This window comes from Medicago truncatula, chromosome 2 (assembly GCF_003473485.1).
Source record: "Medicago truncatula cultivar Jemalong A17 chromosome 2, MtrunA17r5.0-ANR, whole genome shotgun sequence".
NCBI lineage: Eukaryota > Viridiplantae > Streptophyta > Magnoliopsida > Fabales > Fabaceae > Medicago > Medicago truncatula.
The window spans coordinates 23,414,964-23,430,028 of NC_053043.1; the positions used below are offsets into that span (position 1 = coordinate 23,414,964).

The 15,065-nt window shown below is 34.1% G+C and overlaps 1 non-coding gene across 1 annotated transcript; it reads right to left on the reverse strand.

Moving 5' to 3' along the window:
* Positions 1 to 5,783: 5,783 nt before the first annotated feature.
* LOC120578784 (small nucleolar RNA R71) lies at positions 5,784 to 5,890 on the reverse strand. The gene has a single exon (XR_005644595.1). It is a non-coding gene; the product is annotated as a small nucleolar RNA R71 (small nucleolar RNA).
* Between the last annotated feature and the right edge of the window lie 9,175 nt (positions 5,891 to 15,065).

Below are 15,065 nucleotides of genomic sequence, written 5' to 3' on the forward strand. Positions count from 1 at the left end.
TACAAAAGTGGTTACAGAATTCTGAACCACTAGCGCATCTTTCATAAGGATAGCAACGGTCTCCTGGTACAATCAACGAAATAATAAAATTAGTGATAATAATAACAGAGATAATAAAATCATAGATATGATTTTGATTAAGCTAACAATCATTGTAATTATTAGGCACAAGAGGTATGAATTGTTGATGATTTAGCAACTTGTATATATACATAAACATTTTTAATTAAACAGTTAAAAATATGCATGCATATCAAACATCAAACACCAGTACACGACTCTATTTTTTGTTGTTGGTAATTTACCTACAACCATGATGGAACCAAAACACAAAATTAAGAAGATGAAAAGGAGAAGATGTATGTGAGTTGCCATTGAACTACTTGTTCTCCTTCAAAGAAACACGATGAATCAAATTAGAGCAACACGGCAACTAATTTCAATCACTTAAGTAGTAGCAACAAATTAGAGAAGAAAAAAAATTGAAACTCTAGAGAAGTTGAATGGAAAATCCATAAGAAAACTGCACATTTATTTATGTTAATTAAAGAACTTACTTGTTTGATATAGCCAAAAGGTGGAAACGAAAGGAGCTTACAATTATTTGTTATGGGACTACATGAAAACCAAAATGTGTTTCATTAAGTGAAAGGAGCTTACAATTATTTGTTCTGTGATTAGATGAAAGCCAAAAAGTGGAACTTCCTATATATGTTGTGGTCCATAAACGTCCTTAATTAAGATGCTCGTAACAAAAATAAACATTAAAGAAGAAAACTTGTGACTTCCAATCCTTGTCATCCACCTACAATCATCTATGCCACCCTATAAAAGAAGAAACAAGACATACATTTTCTTCCCATCAGTGTGCAAATAAAGAAATATAGAAAACATCTGATGGTTAGGCATGAGGAATCCTATGAGTCACTCACTCATGACAACAACTTTGATCTATAACGATACAATATGCCTGATCATGAAACTTTAATAAAGATTTTTTTGAATTTCTAATACTGCTAGCTAAATTAAGTTCATTCACTTTTCATTTTCAAAATTTTGAGTATAGCATTTTGGGATTATGAGATGGTCCCAAATATGTGCTCTGATGTGTTCATCCTATAATCTCATATAAATTGAAATTATGGTTCAAATAGTATGATGTGCGTATTGCAAGGAGCAGTTGGAAATGCACCAAGAAACCAATACATTCCGTAAAGGTTTGATCCAATTATATGTTGCACTGTCATGTGCTATTGTAAGTTTTGATTATCGGTATTTTTTTATTTTGATGTGGCACTAGAGCATATGTATGGGTGGACTGGTTGTATTATGTGTAAGTGACATGATTTTTTCTTCTTCTTTTGACAGAGTAAGGCATATTCGCGGGGTGCTGAAATTGATGAATAATAGTAACACAATTTAATCTAATAATTTTGTTGTTTAATATAATTTTGCTTACTAAAAATATGGAAATGTTTATTTGAAATTCAATTAATTGTGAAATTTTGAACATAAATCTCCATAGTCCGATAAGAATTCAGTTCATTGTGCATTTCAACAAATGCTTCTTTGGCTAAAATACTTTTTTAATAGAAGGATTAACTTTTTTTCGGATCATAAGAATAACTTAGAAAATGATGAAATAGTTGCTTAAAGTTTTGGCACATGTGAATGAAGAATGCTAATAAAGATTGTTAGAAATTTAGAGTAAGCTATGTTACTATTGCTTAACTGACAAAGATTCAGCTAACAAAGTCTTGCAACCAAAATTTCCCTTTCATAACAATTTGCTCAATTTTCATACAATGAGTCATTATCAAAATAATAGTCAATGACCTATTGTAAATCACCTTGTTCTCTAAAAAATCTAGATATTCAAGGGTTCAATACTACAACCAAGCATTATCCCACTAAGTGGGGACTCAAGGGCTCAATAATAATTATCTAAAGTCCATCAGGGTTTAGCCAAAATAAAGACCAAACAACGAGGAAGGAAGTAAGTAGTTACTACTAAATAAGTAACCAGGGTGCACATATTCAAGAGTTGAACTTGTATTACTTGCGCATGCCATTTAGATTTGCCACTTTTCCCCCATCTCCGGAAGTTCCCCCTCTGTAATTACACCAGCAGTTCCACTTAATTGATTTACAAGTTTAGAACGTACCATTCCTCCCTGAAATAGGAAAGACAGAAACAAAAAAAGTTTGGAGTTGAATAGAAATCTCTACACAAATACTATAGACAAGAAATTTTACTTTTTTGTAGTTATTTAAAGGGTTAATTAAGTAAATGGTCGATATAAATATTTAGAATTTTGTTTTTAATGTCCCTACAAAATAAAATCACACTTTTTAGTCGCTGTAAAATTTTTTGCCATTATTTTTAGTCCTTATAAAAATTTTCATCAACATTTTTAGTCCCTGTAAAAATTTACGTCAGCATTTTTGGTCTCTAAAATACCAAAGGAAAATGTCACAAGGACTAAAAAGTGTGATTTTATTTTGTAGGGACTAAAAACAAAGTTCTGTATATTTATAGGGACCATTTACTTAATTAACCCTTATTTAAATGACAAACTATAAACACTATTTTACTACTTAAACTTAAAGAAGGCAACAAATGCACTAATTGATACATATGGTTCTGTTACCTGACACTAAACTTATCACATTACTTGGTAAAAGGAAAATGCACTAAATATCCAAAATATCTAAGCAAACGTATCATGAACTACAATTAAAGAAAAAAAAAAAAAAGCAATTAGGTTTTACTTGTTTCTCAAGTTTGTTGGTCCAACATTTCCTGCTTCTTAGACAGTTGTTTCTTTAGATGCTCCAAGTTTTCAAGCTCCCTATGCAAAGGAGGTTGAACCTAGGGTGCATCTGCAATGACCGACTTAGATAGTTTAGAAGGTGATGATTCTTTAGTTATCCTTGAAGCTTCAGATTGATGGTTATCTTTTCTCCTATCAGTGCCAACTGGATGAGATGGAACGAAAGTGGGAGGTTTCCCGCGGAGAGTTACAATTGCACCATTCCCCTTACTAGGTAGCAGTATTTTCACTAGGGAAACAATCACGATTAGCACACCAGAGCTTGATGAAACGATTTCCCATTACAACATCTCGTGCCCTCAAAGAAGCTTCAGCCTCTTCCCTATTAGAGAATTGGACAAAAGCCCGTTCACTGTTCATTGGAATATAAATGTTAATAACTTCCCCGAGCATCTTAAAATGAGCAAGAAGAGCCTCCTTTCTGTTACTTCTATGAGGTATCCCATTTACAAATAGAGTATACAGTCCTTTCTGTGATAGTTTACGTACCTACGCATATCAATCTGTGCCTTCAAAGATGTTTCAAAGGCTCTCAGGATAGCATCATCTGTTATGATTTGATTACCTTGACTGGAAGCACCGTGTACCTTCTAATTAATCATTATCTTCCTTTGATTGATTATCTGGAAAATGAAAAGAACTCACTGTAGGGTTAGATTTTTCTTTCGGTGTCAAATCTATTTTTTGAACCACCAATTATGCCTATACAGATGAACTGGCACACTGTAAACTGACAGAAGTTCTGGTAGCTTCAACTTGAAAAACACTATTTGGAGCATCACTAGACATAGGCTCGGCATCATCAATCTTCGATGACTGCATTTAGGAGCGCATTTGAAAATTCCAGACCTTTATCATTCAATAGTGGTTGATCTGGATCATAAAGATCAGCTCCACTTGTGCAATCAGGATCGGGATATGCACCATTCATTGGCAAACAACCATCACTGACTATGGACTTGGAAATTATTCCAGGTTTACATTTGATGTTCATCAAAGTGATAAATTATTTACTGAATGTGGTGATCCAGATCCAGTAGGTGCTCCAATTAGGTGTGCACTTGTAAGTGAAACATGAAGGTTGAATTCTGAAAGACTCTGAATTATGAAAATTAAACAGATTAATTAGTTAGTTTTATGATGAGTCATTTATTATCTATTTTACTATGTTATTTAGTTTCGTTTTAATTAGATTTAAGTTTATTTTATTTTAATATTATTTCCTTGTTGAGCTAGTTTACTACAAATTGCATTTTATTATATTTCAGGAACGAATATTGGATGGATTGAGTCTTGGAGCAAAAGAAATGAACTTGGAGCTGATTCGGTACGAAAATACGAAGATTCGGAGACAAAAATATGTCTCCCCCAAAGTCAGAAGCTTGGCACGGCCGTGCCACCCTCCAGAGTCACTTTTGCTGCTTTTGCTTAGATTTTAAGCTACTCTATTTTAGCCCGTAGTTTCTTATGGAACATTCTAGTAATGAAATTGCTTAGATTTTAAGTCGAATGTATGCTATAAATAGAGTAGCTAGCCATCACAAATATTCATCTTTTCTTCGAATTCAATAAGTGACAATTGTCTTTCTAATAAAAGTTCTTTTCTTTTCCTTTACTTTCTTGTTATTTACTTTTATGCTTTCTCTCTTCTTCCCTATGTCTACGATGAACATGAGTGAGTAGACTTCTCTTTGTCTTGGGATTGTTGGATAAGTCTAAATGACATAATCCTAATCAAACCAAGCTTTAAACCTTAATCTTATGTAACCCTAATCTCTAATCTAAATTCACCGCTTTAACATGGATTAACCATTATCAAACTGTGAAAATGAAAGTGGAGGGTTTGATAATTGTTCGTCCATCATCTGAAATATCAATTCATAAAACGAAAGTAGAGCTTTGATATTCGAACAAGTGAATTTAGACAAGGATTGCAAAGGCAGCGAAATAGTCTTTGCAATCCTTGAGACATATAGTTTCGATCTTCAAGGGAACTAATAATAATCAAGTCGGCGAAATAGACTTGGTTATTAGAGGAACCAAAATCTAATAGTCATCAAGTCAGCGAAATAGGCTTGGTGGCTAGAGGAACAAAAGAGAAACTGTCTTTAGAAGTTAGGTCTAACATAAGGTTATAAGTTTAATAGTTTGGTTTGTGAAGGACTTGTCATGAAGATGAACCAATGATCCCAAGGCTCTTTTATATTATCATCTTTTCAACTGTTTGAAAACCCCAACTTTACATCTTGATTCTCTTCTAATCACCAACAAAAGTTAATTGAACTAAACTACTCCCTGTCGAAACGATACTCTTTTCATACTACTTCGGTAAGACCGTGCACTTGCGGTTTTATCCCATCAAGTTTTTGGCGCCGCTGCCGGGGAGTAAACTAATTTAATTAACTCTTTCTTTGTGATTAGAACTCTTTCTTTTCCTTTTCTTCTACTTCTTTCCTTTCTTTGTTCACCGTTAACTTCTTGGGTTCTCAATTTCTTATGCGAAGAAGTAAAAGTCTCGGAGAATTTGTTCCTGAGATTGAAAGATATTTGCATAAGAAAAGGAGAGAGGCACAAAATAATACAGTCATGGCTGAGCGTACTCTTAAAGAGTATGCAACTCCTTCAACGGAAGAGCCAGAAGCTATTATTGTGTACCCGACGGTTAAGGGTAACAATTTCGAGATCAAACCCGCACTACTCAATTTGGTGCAACAAAATCAGTTTTCTGGATCACCCACTGAGGATCCAAATCTCCATATTTCTTCCTTCCTTAGACTCAGTGGCACCATAAAAGAGAACCAAGAAGCCGTAAGACTTCATCTCTTTCCCTTTTCCTTAAGGGATAGAGCTAGCGCTTGGTTCCATTCCTTAGAAGTCGGTTCCATCACTTCATGGGATCAAATGAGGCAAGCATTCCTTGCCCGATTCTTTCCCCCCTCTAAGACCGCCAAACTAAGAGACCAAATTACGCAGTTTAACCAAAAAGATGGGGAGTCTCTCTATGATGTGTGGGAGCGTTTCAAGGAAGTGCTTAGACTCTGTCCCAACCATGGTTTAGAGAAGTGGCTCATAGTCCACACTTTTTATAATGGCCTAACCTATACTACTAAGATGTCTGTTGATGCAGCTGCAGGTGGAGCTCTAATGAACAAGAATTACACGGAGGCTTATGCTTTGATTGAAGACATGGCTCAGAATCACTACCAATGGACCAACGAAAGAGCCATCACCACCTCTACACCCTCTAAAAATGAGGCAGGTATGTACGAAGTCTCTAATTATGATCACCTTGCTGCCAAGGTTGATGCATTAACTCAAAAATTTGAAAAACTTAACGTTAATGCTATCACACCTTCTCCTACATCTCCTCCTTGTGAAATCTGTGATATATTTGATCATATTGGGGTTGATTGTTAGTTAGGTAGTGCTGCTAATAGTGTTGAGCAAATGAACTACGCTCAATACAACCAAGGAACGAGGCCAAACCAAAACTTTTACAAAAACCCTCAAGGTTCCTATGGACAAGTAGCACCACCTGGCTATACAAACAACAAAAGGGTGGCTCAGAAATCAAATTTGGAAATTTTGTTGGAAAATTGCATGATGAATCAAAATAAACAACTTCAAGAACTGAAAAACCAAACAGGATTTTTGAACGACTCTCTCTCCAAACTCACTACCAAGGTTGATTCTATCGCCACACACACCAAAATGCTTGAGACCCAAATCTCCCAAGTGGCCCAACAAGTGGCCACCTCTTCTCAAACACCAGGAGTCTTTCCCGGTCAAACCGAAACAAACCCCAAAGCTCATGTCAATGCTATTTCTTTTGGGGGTAGTAAGTTAGAAGAGACCGTTGCTAAAGCCAAAAGTATTAAGGGAGAGAGTGTTAGGCTTTTAGGTGAGAATGATATGATAGAAAGTGAGAAACCGCTTGATAAGAACAAAGCCCCTTTCTCATTAAGGCGTACTAAGCTTAACTTGGAGACCCAATTCAATAAATTTGTTAACATACTTAAAAAGATTTGCACTAAAATTCCCTTTGCAGAAGCTTTGTCTCGAATGCCTCTATATGCTAAGTTTTTAAAGGACATTTTTTCAAAGAAAAAGGCTATAGATTGCAAAGAGACAATAGCTTTAACACGAGAAAGTAGTGCAATCATCAAGAAGCCACCTCCAAAGCTTAGAGATCCAGGTAGTTTTATTATTCCTTGTGTGATCGGGAAAGAAACCATAGACAAAGCCATCAAGTAGTTTTACTATAAATTAACCAATATTGGTTAGTACATATTAAGATCATGACAACGCATGTAATATTGAACATTTGAAGCTTTTATCAATAACAAATTTGTAATACAAATAACCAATAATATCATGTAAAGAAATAACAAAAGCTTAGGACAACTCAGTTGAATCAACTATCCAACAACACCATAATGTTCTACAACTTAAGTAACTTCTAATGACATATGATTCAAATTTAAATCCCTCTTAATAATTTGACTTATAGTTGTCCATGAATTATCTCTAACTCTTACGATTTGGCTATCCTCCATCCAATTAACCCTCCTTACGAGGGCTTCTATAAGTTTTCTCCATGCATGCCCAAACAACATTATAGCCTAAACTCTCATCTTTTCTTCAACTGGTGCCCACGCCTCATAGAGAGACTCCCCATCTTTTTGATTGAAACGCGTAATTTGGTCTCTAAGCTTAGCTGTTTTAGATGGGGGGAAAATCGGGCGAGGAATGCTCGCCTCATATCGTCCCATGAAGTAATGGAACCGACTTCTAGGGAATGGAACCAAGCGCCAGCTCTATCCCTTAAGGAAAAGGGAAAGAGATGAAGTCTTACGGCTTCTTGGTTCTCTTTTATGGTGCCACTGAGTCTAAGGAAGGAAGAAATATGGAGATTTGGATCCTCAGTGGGTGATCCAGAAAACTAGTTTTGCTGCACTAAATTGAGTAGTGCAGGCTTGATTTCGAAGTTATTACCCGCAACCGTTGGGTACACGATAATAGCTTGTGGCTCTTCCGTTGAAGGAGTAGCATACTCTTTGAGAGTACGTTCAGTCATAGTGGTATTATTTTGTGCCTCTCTCTTTTTCTTATGCAAAAATCTTTCGATCTCAGGAATAAATTCTCCGAGACTTTTACTTCTTCGCATAAGAAACCGAGAACCCAAGAAGTTAGTGGTAAAACAAAAGAAAGAAAAGTAGATGAGAAGAGGAAGAGAAAAGAGAAGAGAGTTCTAATCACAAAGAAAGATTTAATTAAATTAGTTTACTCCCCGGCAGCGGCGCCAAAAACTTGATGAGATAAAACCGCAAGTGTACGGTCTTACCGAAGTAGTATAAAAGAGTATCGTTCCGACAAGGAGTAGTTCAATTTAATTAACCTTTAGAGATGATTAGAAGAGAGAAGAGAATTGTAAGTTGGGGGTTTTTAAACGGTTAAAAAGCAAATTAATAAAAGAGCCTTGGGATCGTTGGTTTCATCTAAATAACAAGTCCTTCTCAAACCAAAACCATAACCTTATAATGTTATGTTAGACCTAATTTCTCAAGACAGTTTCTCTTAAGTTCCTCTAGCAACCAAGCCTATTTCGCTGACTTAATTACTATTGGATTTTGGTTCCTCTAACAACCAAGCCTATTTCGCTGACTTGATTGTTATTAGTTCCCTTGAAGATCGAAACTATATGTCTCAAAGATTGCAAAGCCTATTTCGCTGACTTTGCAATCCTTGTCTGAATTCACTTGTTCGAATATCAAAGCTCCACTTTCGTTTTATGAATTGATATTTGGAATAATGGACGAACAATTATCAAACCCTCCACTTTCGTTTCCACAGTTTGATAATGGTTAATCCATGTTAAGACGGTGAATTCAGATAAGAAATTAGGGTTACATAAGATTAAGGCTTAGGGCTTGGTTTGATTAGGATTATGTCATTTAGACTTATCTAACAATCCCAAGACAAGAAGAAGTCTACTCACTCATGTTCATCGTAGACATGGGGGAGAAGAGAGAAAGCATGAAAGTAAAAGACAGGAAAATAAAGGAAAGGAAAAGAACTTTATTTAGAAAAGCAATTGTCACTTATTGTATTCCAAGTAAAGATGAATATTTGTGATGGCTAGCTACTCTATTTATAGTACACAATTGACTTAAAATCTAAGCAAGTATATTCCAAGAATATTCCTCGGTAGATTGTGCGCCAAAATAGAATAGCTTGGAGTCCAAGCAAAAGCAGCAAAAGGTCTCTGGAGGGTGGCACGGCCGTGCCAGGCTTCTGACTTGTGGGAGATATATTTTGTTTCCCAATCTTCCTGCTCCAAATCCCTTTCTTTTGCTCCAAGACTTAATCCATCCAATATTCTTCCCTGAAATATAATAAATTGCAATTTAAAGTAAACTATCCTAAAAAGGAAATAATACTAATATAAAATTATATAAAATCTAAATAAAACTAAACTAAAAAGCATATTAAAATAGCATATAAATGACTCATCAGCTACCTAGTAGAGGGAATGGTGCAATTGTAACTCCCCGCAGGCAACCACCCACTTTCGTTCCATCTCATCTAGTTGGCACTGATAGAAGAAAAGATATCCACCAAACTGAAGCTTCAAGGACTATATTTGAAGAATCATCACCTTCTGATGCATCTAAGTTGGTCATTGCAGATGCACCCAAGGTTCCACCTCCTTTGCATGAGGAGCTTGAAAACTTGGAGCATCTAAAGGAACAACTGCATAAGAAGTGGGAAATGTTGGACCAAAAGCGTAACAAGTTCAAGCACCAGTTGAACAAACTTTAGAAACAAGGAAAACCTAATTGTTTTTTTTTTCTCTTTAATTGTAGTTCATGATAAGTCTGTTTAGATATATATGATATTTTGGATATATAGTGCATTTTTCTTTTACCAAGTACAGTGATAAGTTTAGTGTCAGGTAACAAAACCATATGTATCAATTAGTTCATTTGAAGCCATCTTTAAGTTCAAGTAATAAAATGGTGTTCATAGCTTATCATCTACATAAATACAAAAGAATTTCTTGTCTATAGTATTTGTGTAGAGATTTCTATTCAAATCCAAACTTTTTTTGTTTCTGTCTTTCCTATTTCAGGGAGGAATGGTACGTTCTAAACTTGTAAATCAATTAAGTGGAGCTGCTAGTGTAATTACAGAGGGGGAACTTCCGGAGATGGGGGAAAAGTGGCAAATCAAAATGGTATGTGCAAGTAATACTTCCTTTCTACATATAATACAACAAGGGACAATAAGATGTTTCTTATAGACTGGTTTTCTAAATTCCCAAGGTACTAAAACAGTGATTTCTTTATCATTGGAGAAAGTTACGCTGCAAGTAGTATATCTTTGTTAAATAAATTATTTGTATTTTTGTTATTTTGGATGTTATGATGAATCATTATTGATTAATATTACCATACTTGTTTTCAGGTCATTATGCTCCCCAATGGCACAACTAATTCTTGAAACCCAACCAAACATTAAGTTGAAGGGTATTGCGGTCAGTGCACACATGAATTTTTTTTCTATTTTTTTTTCTAATTATTATAGACTAAAAATTATGAGTGTTTTATAATTAAATAATTTTTTTAGTTACACCATTGTTTTATCTAGTTGCACTCTAAAATAATATTTATTTATCTATTTTGTTTTATAATTAAAAATATTTATTTATCTACTTTTACATATACAGTTATCAATTTTAAATAATATTGATACAATTTCTTATAATTAAGAAAAAAATTAATTGGTCATCCAAATTATAGATTCTATAACAAATAAAAAAAATGTTAAAATGAGATTCGAGTGTTGTCTATTAATAGTTTGGTCTTGGAACAATTATGTATAAATACATATATCCATTTATTTCTGGTCTAACGAAGAACAATGAAAAATGCAACAATTAATATCTTTGAGAATTTTAAAACATAGAGAAAAATATATGTTGGCCTTCCAACAATTGAATTCATTATCTCTTTTATTTACTTTAATCTATTTATATTTATTAGTAACAATATTGGTACTATATGACCGACAGTGTCAATCTCCGCCTTAATCTGTTGCATCTTCTTACGCAAAAACTTACTATGTTCTTCAACCAACTCCTGAATAACCTTCTTAATGGCAATCAATTTTCCATTACTTCCTTTCTACATATAATATAACAAGGGACAATCAGATGTTTCTTATAGGCTGGTTTTCTAAATTCTCAAGATACCAAAACAGTGATTTCTTTATCATTGGAGAAAGTTACGATGCAAGTAGTATATCTTTGTTAAATAAATTATTAGTATTTTTGTTATTTTGGATGTTATGTTGAATAATTGTTGATTAATATTACCATACTTGTTTTCAGGTCATTATGCTCCCCAATTGGCACAACTAATTATTGAAACCCAACCAAACATTAAGTTGAAGGGTATTGCGTTCAGTGCACACATGAATTTTTTTTCTAATTATTATAAACTAAAAATTATGAGTGTTTCATAATTAAATAATTTTTATAGTTACACCATTGTTTTATCTAGTTGCACTCTAAAACACATTTTAAACATAATAAAGTGAAAGAACAAAGCTCTTATTGTGTTCCTTCTAAGTTTCCACATAAATTGTAATAAGAACATAAACTTATTTCTTCACTTTTATACATCAATCAATTAGATATATTCAACTCACTTGTCACTTAAAATTGGTGCGCGCGCACGCACCAACCCACACATACATAGTTTCCGATATACAAAATATAATCAATTTAAATGAGAGATATTGAAAACTATATCCATTTGAAATGTGTAAAAATAGATAAATAAAATAAATCGTCGACAAATGAATAGTCACAGACTCATATTTATTTTTCTGTTTTTACATATACAGTTATCAATTTTAAATAATATTGATACAATTTCTTATAATTAAGAAAAAAATTAATTGGTCATCCAAATTATGGATTCTATAACAAATATAAAAAATGTTAAAATGAGATTCGACTGTTGTCTATTAATAGTTTGGTCGTGGAACAATTATGTATAAATACATATATCCATTTATTTGTGGTCTAACGAAGAACAATGTAACAATTAATATCTTTGAGAATTTTAAAACATAGAGAAAAATATATGCTGGCCTTCCAACAATTGAATTTATTATCTCTTTTATTTACTTTAATCTATTTATATTTATTAGAAACAATATTGGTACTATATGACCGACAGTGTCAATCTCCGCCTTAATCTGTTGCATCTTCTTACGCAAAAACTTACAATGTTTTTCAGTCAACTCCTAAATAACCTTCTTAATGGCAATCAATTTTCCATTACTTCCTTTCTACATATAATACAACAAGGGACAATCAGATGTTTCTTATAGGCTGGTTTTCTAAATTCCCAAGGTACCAAAACAATAATTTCTTTATCATTGGAGAAAGTTACCCTGCAAGTGGTATATCTTTGCTAAATAAATTATAGTATTTTTGTTATTTTGGATGTTATGTTGAATCATTGTTGATTAATATTACCATACTTGTTTTCAGGTCATTATGCTCCCCAATTGGCACAACTAATTCTTGAAACCCAACCAAACATTTAGTTGAAGGGTATTGCGGTCAGTGCACACATGAATTTTTTTTTTTCTTCTAATTATTATAGAAAAACAAATATGAGTGTTTTATAATTAAATAATTTTTATAGTTACACCATTGTTTTTTCTAGTTAGACTCTAAAACACATTTTAAACATAATAAAGTGAAAGAATAAAGCTCTTATTGTGTTCCTTCTAAGTTTGCACATAATTTGTAATAAGAACCGAAACTTACTTCTTCACTTTTATACATCAATCAATTAGATCTATTCAATTGACTCGTCATTTAAAATTCGTGCGCGCACGCACCCACATACACATATATAGTTCCTGATATACAAAAAATAATCAATTTAAATTAGAGATATTGAAACCTATATCCATTTGAAATGTGTAAAAATAGATAAATAAAATAAATCGTCAACAAATGAATAGTCACAAACTCATTTATTTATCTATTTTTACATATATAGTTATCAATTTAAAATAATCACACAACTCTTAGTTAGTAGATCTTTGAGTGTTTGTAGTAACACAATCCTTCTATAGAGGGAATCATATTTCCCACAACTCAACTAACTCTCAAACCGCTTCATCTGATAACGATCAGTTGCTGCGTTTATATTTTCAATTACAATGGGACTGATAACAGAGTTTATATATATATATATATATATATATATATATATATATAATAATGACTGATCATGGAGATTTAGCAGTTAGGGTTGGAAACTTAAAAATATAAGATATGTTTTTATTGTAAAAAGTATAATAACATATATCAATTTATCACAACAAACCAAAGCTAGATAGATTTATATCTATAAATGCTGGATTACAACAAATAAGTTAAAATTATACATCAATTCATAGCTAATAATTGAGGAAGAGAGAAAACCTAGAAAGAAATAAAAAAAAGATGAAGATTTCTGAGTAACGAACAAATGGCACTTGACGTACGATTCTATGGCTTTTCCTCAATCACGATTGTAAACTTGTAATTAGTCTTTTGAATCTTAGATAGGACAAAGCGGTATGTCACTATATGTAATAATATTAAGGATGTAGTTTATGTGTGTGTATATAGTGTGATTGCAATTAAGATATTTTTTTTTTTTATTCGAAAGAGGCCCAAAATCCCAACCGTCAATTAGGAGTCTAATTTTTTTTTTTTTTTTTTTTGTTGAACAAAGGCTATATTAAGTCATTTCATTCATAATTAAGGAGTACAAAGTAGAAGGTACAACATTAAAAATATGGGGGCTAGGATGACATAAGGAAGCTCTAGCAATACTATGAGCAACCCTATTAGCTTGCCTCCGAACATACGACACTACAAAGTCGGGTCTATTGAGCAAGAGTCTAATTTTAATTAGCATAAAATAGGATAGTGATAGAATTTTAGCAAGTGTACTAAAACTATCGAAGTAATAAAATTTATAAGTTCGTATCCACAAGGACTGTGTTAATCTCAATTTAGCAATAAGGTTAATATCTAGGATGTGTAAATTATTTTAGTGCCCGAGCCAGTAGTTTTGATGGCATAAAATTTTGTTTTTAACAAATATAAAAGTGTGATAAAGAAATCGCATCAGCTTCTTCTTCCTTTCTCACGGCTGCAGCCATGCCGTTTGACTGGCAGGCTGAGCTGTCCGCTCCTCCAGCCTCCCCAATCGCATTCGCATCAGTGGTTCCCCCGCCTCCCAAAACTGTGCATCGTGTTTCTTTCGCGCAAGCACTGTTAGCCACATCCAAGGTCTCCTCTACTGAGAATATGCCCACTCCTATAATCAGGGGGGAGTCAGTTAGCATCACAATTTCGCAACAAATTTATGAAAAAGGCCTAGAGGTTTGCAAGCATAATTTACGGGGTCGACTGGTTCTAAACGAGGGAGACAAGCCCTACACAACCAAGGATATTCACCTCAAACTGCAAAAACAATGGAAGGTATCTGGTGAATGGAGTATGAGGCCTCTAGGGAGGGGTTTTTTTTGAATTCACCTTCTCCAGTGACACTGATCTGCGCATGGTATGGGCTATAGGGACCGTCAATCTCAAGCCGGGGGTTCTGAGATTGTTTGAATGGACCAAAGATTTTAACATGAATAAACAAAGAATATACTCATGCTCAAGTGTGGATTCGCTTGATGGAATTGCCACAAGAATACTGGATGGATAGGACGTTAAGAGAAATCGCTAGTGCAGTGGGCACACCGCTCATTATTGATAGTGCAACGACCAAGAGACTTTACGGACACTATGCTCGCATCTTAGTTGATATGGATTTCTCTCGCCAGATGTTTCATGAAATTACGGTGGAAAGAGAAGGTTATTCTTTTAATGTGGAGGTGGCCTACGAGTGGCTCCCTGCCTTTTGTTCGCACTGCCAAAACATTGGCCATGACGTCTCAGCTTGCAGGTGGCTCTATCCCCGTCAGGAAAACATTACACACAAGCAAGCAGTCGCACAAGGAAAGAAACCAGCACAAAAAAAGCAACAAACATGGATTCCTACTATCGCGAACCCTTCCTGCATAGGGTCCTCTTTGGCGTTCGCTCAACCAACACCGACAGCGGACGTGCCTCCCCCTCCTGCACCGTCAACACAAGCTCCT